The sequence below is a fragment of the Papio anubis genome, unplaced genomic scaffold (assembly GCF_008728515.1).
Source record: "Papio anubis isolate 15944 unplaced genomic scaffold, Panubis1.0 scaffold1731, whole genome shotgun sequence".
NCBI classification, from domain to species: domain Eukaryota; kingdom Metazoa; phylum Chordata; class Mammalia; order Primates; family Cercopithecidae; genus Papio; species Papio anubis.
The window spans coordinates 1-11,685 of NW_022161726.1; the positions used below are offsets into that span (position 1 = coordinate 1).

At 39.6% G+C, this 11,685-nt stretch overlaps 1 long non-coding RNA gene across 1 annotated transcript; it reads left to right on the forward strand.

The window, feature by feature from the left end:
- The first annotated feature begins 6,342 nt into the window (after nucleotides 1–6,342).
- On the forward strand, nucleotides 6,343–9,456 carry LOC108584332. The gene is made up of 2 exons (XR_001899339.3): nucleotides 6,343–6,810; nucleotides 8,327–9,456. It is a non-coding gene; the product is annotated as an uncharacterized LOC108584332 (long non-coding RNA).
- Nucleotides 9,457–11,685: the final 2,229 nt, after the last annotated feature.

Sequence of the window (11,685 nt, forward strand, 5' to 3'; positions counted from 1 at the left end):
CATCCTTCCACTATTTTAATAAAATCGCCTTAACAATAAGCCCCCTTTGATATGTAAATTCTGACTTAATTCCATCCGTGTCATTATCAAAATGCCCACATGAGGCTCTTAAACATACACAGTCCTCTGCTAGGTGCGCTCAGAGAAGAGTGAGGTCAAAAGGGATACCTTTGTACCCCTGCCCCTGCCTGACATAAGATTTCGAAGGCTCAGGCAATGAATGGCCCACGCATCAGGAGACTCATCAGATACCCCTGTTTTGGGGCCACAGGAGCAGGAGGTCACAGACAGTCCTTAGAGCTGGCAGTTTCCTTCTGTCCCCTGGGAGGGGGGCACTCTGCTGGGGAGCAGGACCAAGGTCCCTTCAATCCAGAGAATCCAGGACATGGCGGAGACGCAGGGGCTGGACGGGCTGGGGAGGCAAGGTGTGGGGAGGACCCCCAGAGCTGGGGACTTCATGAGCTCCCTCTGCTGAGGGATCTGCCACCTCCTATTTTTGGGAAGGGGAGAGGCCCCGGGACTCAGTCCAGCAGTGACCTCCTGGCATGGGGCTTTATGACACAAGGGAACACAAATCCAGAAAACAGGAGTAAGTTGTGCAACCCTGAGCTAAAGGCTCTGAATTTCCTCAATGGCTTGAAGAGGAGCCAACACATGGAGGGAGCCGGGAGGGATCCAAAGAACTGATACTCGCTCCTCATGACTCATTCTTCCACTCCCCGCGTGCCTCCTCCAGGCTAGGCCTGGGGCCCTGGGAGCACAAGCCCAGGCCACCATTCAGCCGGGAGCCCTCCAAAGGCTGGGGCTGCTGCCTCCTTCCTGCGCTCTCCCCAGAGCAACCTTCGCTGGACCCTGCACCTGGAGAGAGGCAGCAGGTCCCTGCTCTGCCGACTGTGTCCAGTGCCTCTGCCTGGGCCGGGGTTTGGCGAATGGGGAGGCAGGGGAGATGTAAACAAAGCCCCAGAGGTCAGATGACACGGCTATGAGTTTGTACACCTAAGTGAGGGTGGTGCCCCTCAGCCCCCATCACTCGTAAGTGAGGCTGGTCTGGGCACGGTGGCTCATGTCTGTAATCCCAGCACTTTGGGAGGCCGAGGCGGGTGGATCACTTGAGGCCAGGAGCTCGAGAGACCAGCTCCTGGCCAACATGGTGAAACTCTGTCTCTACTAAAAATACAAAAATTAGTCTGGCATGGTGGCACACACCTGTAGTCCCAGCTACTTGGGAGGGAGGCTGAGGCAAGAGAATCGCTTGAACCCGGGAGGTAGAGGTTGTAGTGAGCTGAGATTGCGCCACTTCACTCCAGCCTGGGTGACAGAGCAAGACTCTGTCTAAAAAAAAAAAAAAGACTTTCAGGTGGCCCTTCTCCAGCTGGAGCTCAACATGCAGGTTTCGATGAATGAAGCGGATGTAGCCCCTGCTGCCCCTCCCTCTGCCTCCCACCGGCCCCTCACCTGTAGTACTCTATGTAGCCAGTCTGGTCGGATAGCTTGGTCAGCTCCATGGTGACTTCCCTCCACGTGGGCAGTCCTGAGAGCTGAACAACAACGCTGCCCGCCATCTGCTGTATGAACTTCAGGGTCTGCATGTAATCGCCCCGGGCAGCAAAGATCTCACTAAGCCGGGCCAGGTGCTGCTCTAGGTCCACCTTCATCTTCTGGGTAGTTCCAGAAACCTAGGGAAGAACAGGGGGCCAAAGCCAGGGAGGTAAATCTTCTGATTCTCATCCCGGAAGAGGTCTTTGCAGGCAGCAGAAGGTGGCCTGGCCAGGTGCGATAATTACGCTCACGCCTGTCATCCCAGCACTTTGGGAGGCTGAGGCAGGCTGATTGCTTGAACCCGGGAGTTTGAGACCAGCCTGGGCAACATAGTGAGACCCTGTTTCTACAAAAAATACATAAAAATTAGCCAGGTGTGGTGGCATGCTAGCAAGTCCCTAGCTACTTGGGCTGAAGGCAGAAAGATGCATCTCGGACCTGGGGCCCGGAGTCTGCAATGAGCCAAGATTGCACCATTGTACTCCCAGCTTGGGCAGCAAGGTGAGACTCTGTCTCCAAAAAAAAAAAAAGGTGACCTAGCCTGCTCAGGCACGAATGAACACACCAGCATTGCCCCAGCCCTGAAGATCTCGAGGCCTGTGCCCTGGAAGGATAGGGGCAGAGAGCTGCCACTACCCACCAGTCCTCATGTCCCTCAAACCGAGGGGGCAGTCCCTAGGGCAGCCTTAGCAAGGATGTGAGCAGAGACAGAATACTGGTGCCAGAGGAGCACACCACTGTGTGCTGGAGGCTGCGGCCAGGTCTAGCCTCTGGCTGGGAATCTTGGGGCACATCCTGCAGGTCTCTGTTGCTGTCTACTAAGTAGGCTATCCTGTATGCTCACCACGTGGCCCCTGCTGTAAAGGGCTGGAATAAACGTATGCATTCATTACTATACCTTACTCTATTTAGAGAGAGACACCCACATGGAGAAACCAACAAAATAAGCCATTATTCTTTGAAGATTCTCTTAAAACTTTCAACACTTAGGCTTATGAATTCTTTTAGAGAAACAGACTCTATGTTGCTACCTTGACCTTGTATCTCCACAACAGGATTGCTAACTGTTCTATCAGAGAAAGGCTTTGTTGTGGCGCTAGCAGCAGCACACCGCGTCCTGAATGCTGAGTGAAGGCAGGACAATGGGACTTTGCAAAAACAAAAACAGCTGTGATCCCGTCTCTGACGAGCCTGGACATGAGGCAGGAGGAGGAAACCGGCGCCTTCTCCTTGTATTCACATCATCCCCTGGACGTGTGTCCCGCTGGGTGGGCAGACAGGCTCCTGTCCCTTGGCTGAGCCCTAAGGGCCTGGGGTTGAGTGGACCCTAAAGGAAACGTCTGCCAATGCAAAGACAGAAATAGAAAGTTGATGGCTGGCCATCCAGTTGAAAACATTATTTATTTATTTTTAAAGGTACTGCACCTTGCAGAGCAGGACTACCCTATAGGCAGCGTTCCAGAGTAGCCTGTCCATCCATTTCTTCCTTTCTTTCGTTCCTTCCTTCGTTTGTTTGTTTTTTGAGATGGAGTATCGCTCTGTCTCACTCAGGCTGGAGTGCAGTGATGCGATCTCGGCTCACTGCAACCTCCGCCTCCTGGGTTCAAGCGATTCTCCTGCCTCAGCCTCCCTCCCAAGTAGCTAGGACTACAGGCGTGCACCACCACGCGCAGCTAATTTTTGTATTTTTAGTGGAGACAGAGTTTCACCATGTTGGCCAGGCTGGTCTCTTGAGCTCCTGGCCTCAAGTGATCCACCCACCTCAGCCTCCCAAAGTGCTGAGATTACAGGCATGCGCCACCACGCCCGGCCGTGTCCCTCCATTTCTAACAGTGCAAGTGCTCGACCCTGACTGGCTTTTGAAGAGCACAGGCAGGGCTCATACTGCTTAGCGGGGCTTTCCCACAGCCCAGACCCAGGGTGCCTGCAGAGCCCCAGGGTGCAGCAGAGCCCTGGGGTGCAGCAGAGCCCCGGGGCGCAGCTCGGCAGCCTGAAGCACACCCTTGCTGGCAGCGAGGGGAGAAAGGGCTTTGTTGTTCTGAAACTGTCACGCTAAACCAAGAAGCACAACGGGCCGGGATGGGGGCAGCGTGCACTAATCCACATTCGGCAGTCTTCAGCTCCCATGGGTCTGGGAGATAAAAACACAGAAGAAGAGGCAGAAACTTCCCACAGTGAGATCAGCGAGGCTGATGAGATTCCACTCTTGGAGGCAAACGGTGTTCTCTGTGTTACTGGGACTTCACGTCAGCTGTGTGGCCTTTTACATCTGCGCTACGCTGGGAGTTCCTGGTTCCAGAAAAAAGAATGGCTCTCTTTGTTTCATTTTGTTTTATTTTTCTAGCAAGCCAGCGGCTTGTTCTGTTTTCTGGGCTTATTTGGTTCTCCATAGAGCTGGTTAAGGAATACGAGATACCAGTGTACAGAGACACTCTACCCTGTACAGATTCAACAGCCCGTAGCACAGGGGAAAAAGACCTCATACCATGTAAAAGTACATTCAGTAACTAAATGCCATGCTAGTAATAATTTGGCTGTCTAATTTAATAAGATACATCTACAAACCACTTTGAACTAGATTGATAACAAATGGCACTATTGTCAAAGAATAGTGCCATTCTGAACAAACCCAGTAATAGGTGACATTTCTATATTTCTATATTATATCAAACAAACTCTCTAGGAGCAAGGGCTGTTAAAAATTTATCTGTAAACTTCTCTTTTCCTTGTAAGGGCTTAATTGGTTTCTCCTTCCATTGTGTCTCTTGGTGACTTTTCTAACTCTCTTCTATTTCTTAAACTCCTCCTTGGGACGTAGAATACAGTATTTGTATTTTCTTCATGCTCTCTTCCTGATATTTTCCCACAGGAAACAACACTAAAAAATTGTTCTTTTGAGATGGGGTCTCGCTATGCTACCCAGGCTGTTCTTGAACTCCTAGGCTCAAAAGACCCTAAAATTTTAAAAAATAAGAATGACAGCAGTGACCGACTTACAACTCCCCACCGCTTCTCCAAACCATCCCCAATTCCTTAAAGGTTCGGGACATAGCACTCCCCCCAGGCACAGGTGGGATGACCCAGAGATGGAATCAGGCTCTCTCTCATGGGAAGCTCTGGGAACAGGAGGGACAGGCCAGCTTTCCAGGCTGGGCAGAGTTAGGGATGAGCCACAGTAAGGGAGACCATGGTCTAGGAGGAGAGCAGTTCCTCAAGGAAATAAAACAACGCCCCTTCAATCTTCTAGGAAAGGCTTGCATGAAAATAGAGGACAGAACTATGATTATTGAGGTAAATGACAGAAGGCAGATTTGTTTCAAAATAAGCTATTCTAGCTACCAGAGCTGTCCAGAAATTGAATAAAATATCACCTTGATACATGAGCCACCAAAATCATCAAACTTATTAAAAATAGTTAATTTTCATTTTTCTGAGTTTTTATCCAGCCATTTATTTTTATTTTGTTTTATTTCATTTCCCTGCAACAATTACTTACTGAGAATTTATTGGTGCTACATATTTTTCTAAGAGTATCCTGTATACTGGATTTTTTTTTTTATTGGCACAAATTTAGACTAAGTAATATTTTTTATTATTTGTTTTAACTCGAGAATAGATGGTTGTGTTAAGAAAATATATTCAATTATACTTGAATATATTAAATATAATTAAATATTCCGTTATCCCAGTAAAGGAAGGCAGCTTCTAGACCAACAAAACACCACCGCAATGGGGTCCCAAGATGATGACAGAGACTGGGCCTAACCTGAACACAGCCTGAGCAGGCAGGAATGAGATAGATGATCAGAGAATGCCAAACTGGACTTATAGGAATTCCTTTGCTAAAACCACTGGTGGGACTCCTCGACAAGCAGCTCTAGAGGGACAGCCGGAGGACAGGATGAACCTGACTAGATATTCACGATCAGATATTAAAGGTGAGCTCCTTGTTAAACCGACTTGGTGAGGTCTTTGTTAAAACTACATTTTATAAGGCAGCGCACAGATAGGTCTAGAAGACATCTCAGAAGTTTAAAATTTGGCCAAGAAATGAATTTTTGTCAATAGTCAACCAAGGTGTGACATATTAGAGTGTTAAATGTGCATGTGCTGTGGTTTCAAATTCTCAGAATTTGGAAATCCTGTCCTACAGTGTACTGGGCCTAGTACCCGGCAAGTTTACAACATCTCTATTGCCCAGTTTCAACTGTCAAATATGGATAAAATGGTAACTACTGCATAATGTTTTTCTAAAAATTAAACATTTTATAAATAAAACCATTGAGATATTCCTGACTACTTCAAAAGCATCAGATATGTTAACACTGTAAATAATATTAATGTTTCTTATTTTGTTTAGGCAGGTGATTAAATACACAGACAGGTCACATATTTAAAATTTCAAGAAAACTTATTTTCATATTCATAATGCTACACAGGTAAAATGTATATTTGTTCTAGTTCAGATGAAAGTGTGTGTAAAAATTTAAAATAAGTTCATAAAAATAAATTATTATTTTATAAGAATCTTAGTGACAACCATTTTCATTTTAATTATACTACTCTTATGTAAAAATTAGACCATCCTTTTTGGATTGATTCATGCATCTTGGATGTCCCGCCTCCCTCACTGCACTGCACCGTTATATGTTTCAAAGTTCTGTGATACCCAGGAGACAACTTTTGTCCTTTGCCATCCGAAGTTATTCAGCTATGTTTCTTATTTCATGGGTCAGCTGCTTTCTTTGTTCTCCATCCATGAAGGATAAACCCAACATTTCTTAATGGATTGGAGGTAAGCAGTGGGATTCTTAACTGTATTGTGGATCTTGGCTTGTCACAGATGAATTGCTTCTCTTTGATACAACCTGAGCAATCTATCTAGTATGTGGGAAAAATGTCATCTCTGTGGAAGAAGAAACACAATTCAGACCAAAGAGAAGCTTCTCTTATTTAAAATGAATGGTGACTATTGGTGGATGACAAATCCCCAGTTAGTTTAAAGCTGCTAGCTGATTGTCTGTTGAATGATAAACACGGCTGAAAAACTAAGACAGTGTAGATGCACCATGGGTAATTCCTCTTACAATAAGTTAAACTACTAAATGTTGATAATATAATAGAAGCATGAAACTGTATTTTTGTTTTCTTTTATAAATGAGGTAAGAGGAAAATGGAAATTCATATTTTTCTAAGTGTGCCAAAAAGAATGGTTTAGTAAACATAGACTTATAAATGTGTTTGGAAAAAGCTGGGCTGAGGGTAATTAAGGTAAGGACGTTTCTCTCTCTTTTGTTCTTTATCTTGTTCTCTCTCTCTAGGAAAAAGTCCTACTTTATTTCTCTAATGTCATGATGTGATCAAATTACAGAATTCCTTTCAGTGTTGGTAAAATCATTAATAATGTATCAGTAACATTCATTGAGATTTATATAATAACAGTTATTTAGTCATTAAGAATTTAATAAAATAAGTGATAGGTTTTGTGGTTGAAAATTACTTTAAGAATAATTTGTTATTTCCAGCATGTTAGAAATATGATGTAAATAGAAATTTATATTTTTAATAAACTGATTTGTTTCAAGATAAACTAGATGTTACTCATAACTATATGTCTCAATGTATTTTTAAAGACTCATGTGTGACTGCAAGAAATAAACATGTATATACACTTTCCTTAGACTTAAGAGTTGCCTGAAATATTAAAAAGTATGAAACAATTTCCTGTTAAAGCGCAGCTCTGTGTCAGTGAAACTTTATACAACAAACACTAAGTAAATTTTTATGAACACAGATATTGTGTATGTTTCTAAAAAAATAAATAGCTCGTGATTACGTTTTTCAGAACAATGAGATAAATTATGCTATTTAAAAACATATCCAAAAATTGGAAAAAAAACCCTGCAAAATAAAAGAAATACATACATATCTACAGCAATTGTATTAGTATAAATATTTTATAGAATTAATATTACATTATGCATTTTGAGGTTTGCTTTTAAATGTTATGCTATGCATAAAATTGAAATGTAGTGAATGGAGAGTATTACAAAAAATTAGTATTTAAAATAGACATTTGTTTTATTATTTATAATATTCTCTACAATGTCAGATATTATTTTAATTTAAGAGAAAAAAGGGATTTCATAATGCCTGTTGGTTCATAGCATTGGTCAGAGTATGAAATGTGACGTTGTATTGAAATATACAATGAATTATTTAAAGAAGGTGTTTTAAAATTACTATTTGTCTTTTGAAATGATGTTAAATACAACCATTGAGCTGCACTTATATATTATATAAAATCATATTTTATGAATTCACATATTTTGAATATATATGTATATAACTTAATAAGTTATATGGCAATATTTGTCTGCAATATTGAAAGTCTATTGCACAATATTTATATGCCTTTTATCTTAGAGGAAGACTCTTAAAGAAATCACACAAAGAGCTTAAGTTCTTTTTGTTTGGTTGTTTCTCTAGTTAACATCTTTATAAAATTTCATGGTACACTCTTCCCTTGGTATATGCAGATAAATGGTTTGAGAACCACCCATGGATACAACAATTCATAGATGCTCAAGTTCCTCATGTAAAATGGCATAGTATTTGCATGTAACCTACATATATCCTCCTGTATACTTTAAAACTTTTCTAGATTATATGTAATACCTAATACAATGTAAAATGGTTTGTAAATAATTATTATACTGAAATTTATTTTGTATTTTTTGTTGTAGTATTTTTATTGTCATATTATATTTTATTATGTCTTTTTAAGAATTTCCAATAAAAAACAACAGGAATAGATGTCATATTCTTAAAATAAATATAATGAAAGTGTGGATTCTGCTACTCAGGAGAGAATCACTCTGGAAGCTAACGTTGGGAGTGGGAGAGTGACTCAAGGCTGCCCAGATTCCTCAGTGACTAATAATTATCAAATTTCTATGCAGACAATGACCAATTTTCAAAGAAGGTGAGTAAGGTGAGCATGTATTTAAATGTCACTAACTCAGTCTTCCTCATAGGCTAAACACAGGAACTACTATTTAAAAATATAAAAGCATTGTATCACTTTTAGCTGCAAATAGTTCTGTTTTAACATGTGGTAATTAATCATACAGATAAGACTGAAAAGAGAATTGTGAACTTGAAATGTCGATTTATGTAAACCCAATGATTTTTTAAAAAACTTTAATCAACAGAAGTTATAGTGGTACACAAAGGAACATTTCTCAAATATATTTTATATTTACCACAAAATAGGAGCCACCCAAGGATATTAAAGTATTTATTATGTTTTATCAAAAGCTTTCATTAATGGAAATACATATAGAGCAATTTATTTATTTAACTTGTGTTTTAGAATGAATTTATGAAAGTGACTTGTCAAGGTTGATCATGTCTCTTTTACCTAAATGTGTCTGTATAAATTTGAAAATGATTGATTTCATTATTTACATGGCTCCTACATTCACTGAATTGAAATGGTATCAAGGCAAAATTATCCAAGTATTAAAACTTGTTTTAAAACTTTGTTTAAAGGTATAACTTCTGAACTGGTAAAAAATTGGTGTGTGGGTTTTCTAGTTTCCAGCCCAGCATGTAATTAGATTGGAAGTCACCATTCATTTCTAACCACAAGTATAAAGCTGAACAAATTAAAAAATAAATGTCTCTTCTTAGGTCCTTCAGAGAAGTGAAGTTATAGGGCAAACCACTGTCCTCTCCTGAGTTGACAGGCAGACAGGCAGACACAGAATAAATCACACTTTACAAAAGCAGAAAATTCCCAGCAGAAACCTCCATGGTAGCTCAGTAATGCAGTAGAAAAAGCTCAACTGTCATCAAGGAACTGTGGGATGTTCTTTGTGGACAAGTCTGCACAAAAAAAAAAAAAAAAAAAAAGCAGAAGTTTCCCCCATTTTTGTAAATTTAATCTCCTAAGGCTCTACTAGATTCTCACAGTGAAATTGAGATGAAAAATCTCCTCATTCTTTCCACAAAGGGACAGGGAAAACAACCATTTAGAAATATGCTGGAACATTCTGATTTTTGTTTGTAACCAGATCTGCCCTCAAGAGAAATTATATTACCAGAGTCTAATGTACTGGGGTTGTTTCAACCTAACAGACACGTGGGAAAAGAAATACCCAACCCTAGATGATGCTAGCCTGCCACACAAGGGAAGGAAATACCTAATATCAGCCCACACCAGTCTATCTGTCCCACCTAAGGTGGGAGAAACACACAGAGACACTTGTGAGGTTCACAGCCAAGGGAACAAATACACTAAAAGACTTAGACCTATTCACAGGACTATAAAATGCTTCCTGTCCTCCCATATTTTACCACATTATAAAAGGCCTACTTATCACAGTTCCTTATCATGTCCGACTACTAAGAAAAAATTACAAGGCATTGGAAAACACACACACACACACACACACACACACACAGTTTGAAGAGACACAGCAAGTATCAGATTTAGACTTGAATATGACAGTTATTGAAATTATCAGACTGGAAATTGAAAACAGCTATAATTTATCTATTAAGGGTGCTAAAGAATGATGTAGACAGCATATAAGAACAAATGGGCAAGGTACATGAAGAAAATAAAAATAGAAGAAAGAATAATAAAATTTCTAGAGATCAAAACATTGTAATGAAAGGAAGAGTACCTATGATAGATTCATTAATAGACCATACATGACTGAAGAATCTCTGAGATACAGGTTATAAGAATAGAAACAAACCTACACATTCTGCACTTGTATCCTGTAACTTAAGGGAAAAACAAACAAAAGAAAAATAAAGAAAAGAATGGAAACATTCAAAACTGGAAAGCAAAGAGAAAAAAGTGAGCAAATACATATCCAAGAATGGTGGATTAACAACACAACGCATTACATATGTAATAAAATACCAGAAGAAGAAGAAAGAAAAAGGAAAAGAAGAAATATGTGAATCAATACCGACTGAGAATTCCCTAATTAATGCAAGACAGCAAACCACAGATACAGGCATCTCAGGGAACATCAAAGAGAATAAATGTAAAAACAAACAAACAAAAAACAACAACAAAGCCACTTGAACACATATTCCTATTCAAACTGCAGAGACTCAAAAGTAACATATATATATATAAATAAATACATATAAATATAATATATATGTATATATACAGACACATTTAAAGAAGCCAAAAGGGAGAATTAATCTTACCTATAAGGAGCAAAGTAAGAATTAGCTCTGACTTTTCCTTAGAAAACATGTAAACAACACAAAATGAAATGAAGCATTTAATGTTAAGAGGAAAAAAAATCAACCCAGAATTCTGTGTCCTGTGAAATTATCTTTCAAAAGTGAAGGAGAAATAAAGACTTCCTCAGACCCCCCAAAATGAGAGAATTTGTTGCCAGTAATCATAGCTAGAAAGAAATATTAAAAGAAGTTATTGAGAGAGTAGGAAATTGATATAGGTCAAAACATATATCTACATGAAGAAAGAATAATAATCTAGAAAAGAAATAGATGGAAATAAATAAAACACTTTTATTTGTATGATTCTTAATTAATAAAGTTGTTAATAGTTTGTTCAAAATAATGATAGCAATACCGTTTTTGATTTTGTATGCTTATGCATAAAAATGCATACATATATCTATAAAATAATATTTATGGATACTTTAGTGTAAGTAAAATTAATAACAGCAATAGTAAAAGAGAACAGAGGGGAAATTAGGAATATTTTGCTATTACAGGGTACTCACACTACCCACGAAACAGTGTAGTGTTATTTAAAAGAAGATTTAGATTAATTGCACATATTTTTCTGTAGAAATAACACAGAAACTGAAAAGCGAATACTGCATGTTCTCACTGATAAGTGGGGGCAAAATAATGTGTATATATGGACACAGAGTGTGGAGTGATAGACACTGGAAACTTGAAAGGGTGGGGAGTTCAAAGGTAGGTAGGTAATGAGAAATTACTTAATGAATATGATGTATATTATTAAGGTGATGGATACACTAAAATCTCAGACTTCATTACTATGCAGTATATGCATGTAACAAAATTGCACTTGTACCTTTTAAATTTATTCAAAATAAATAAATACATAAATGAGGT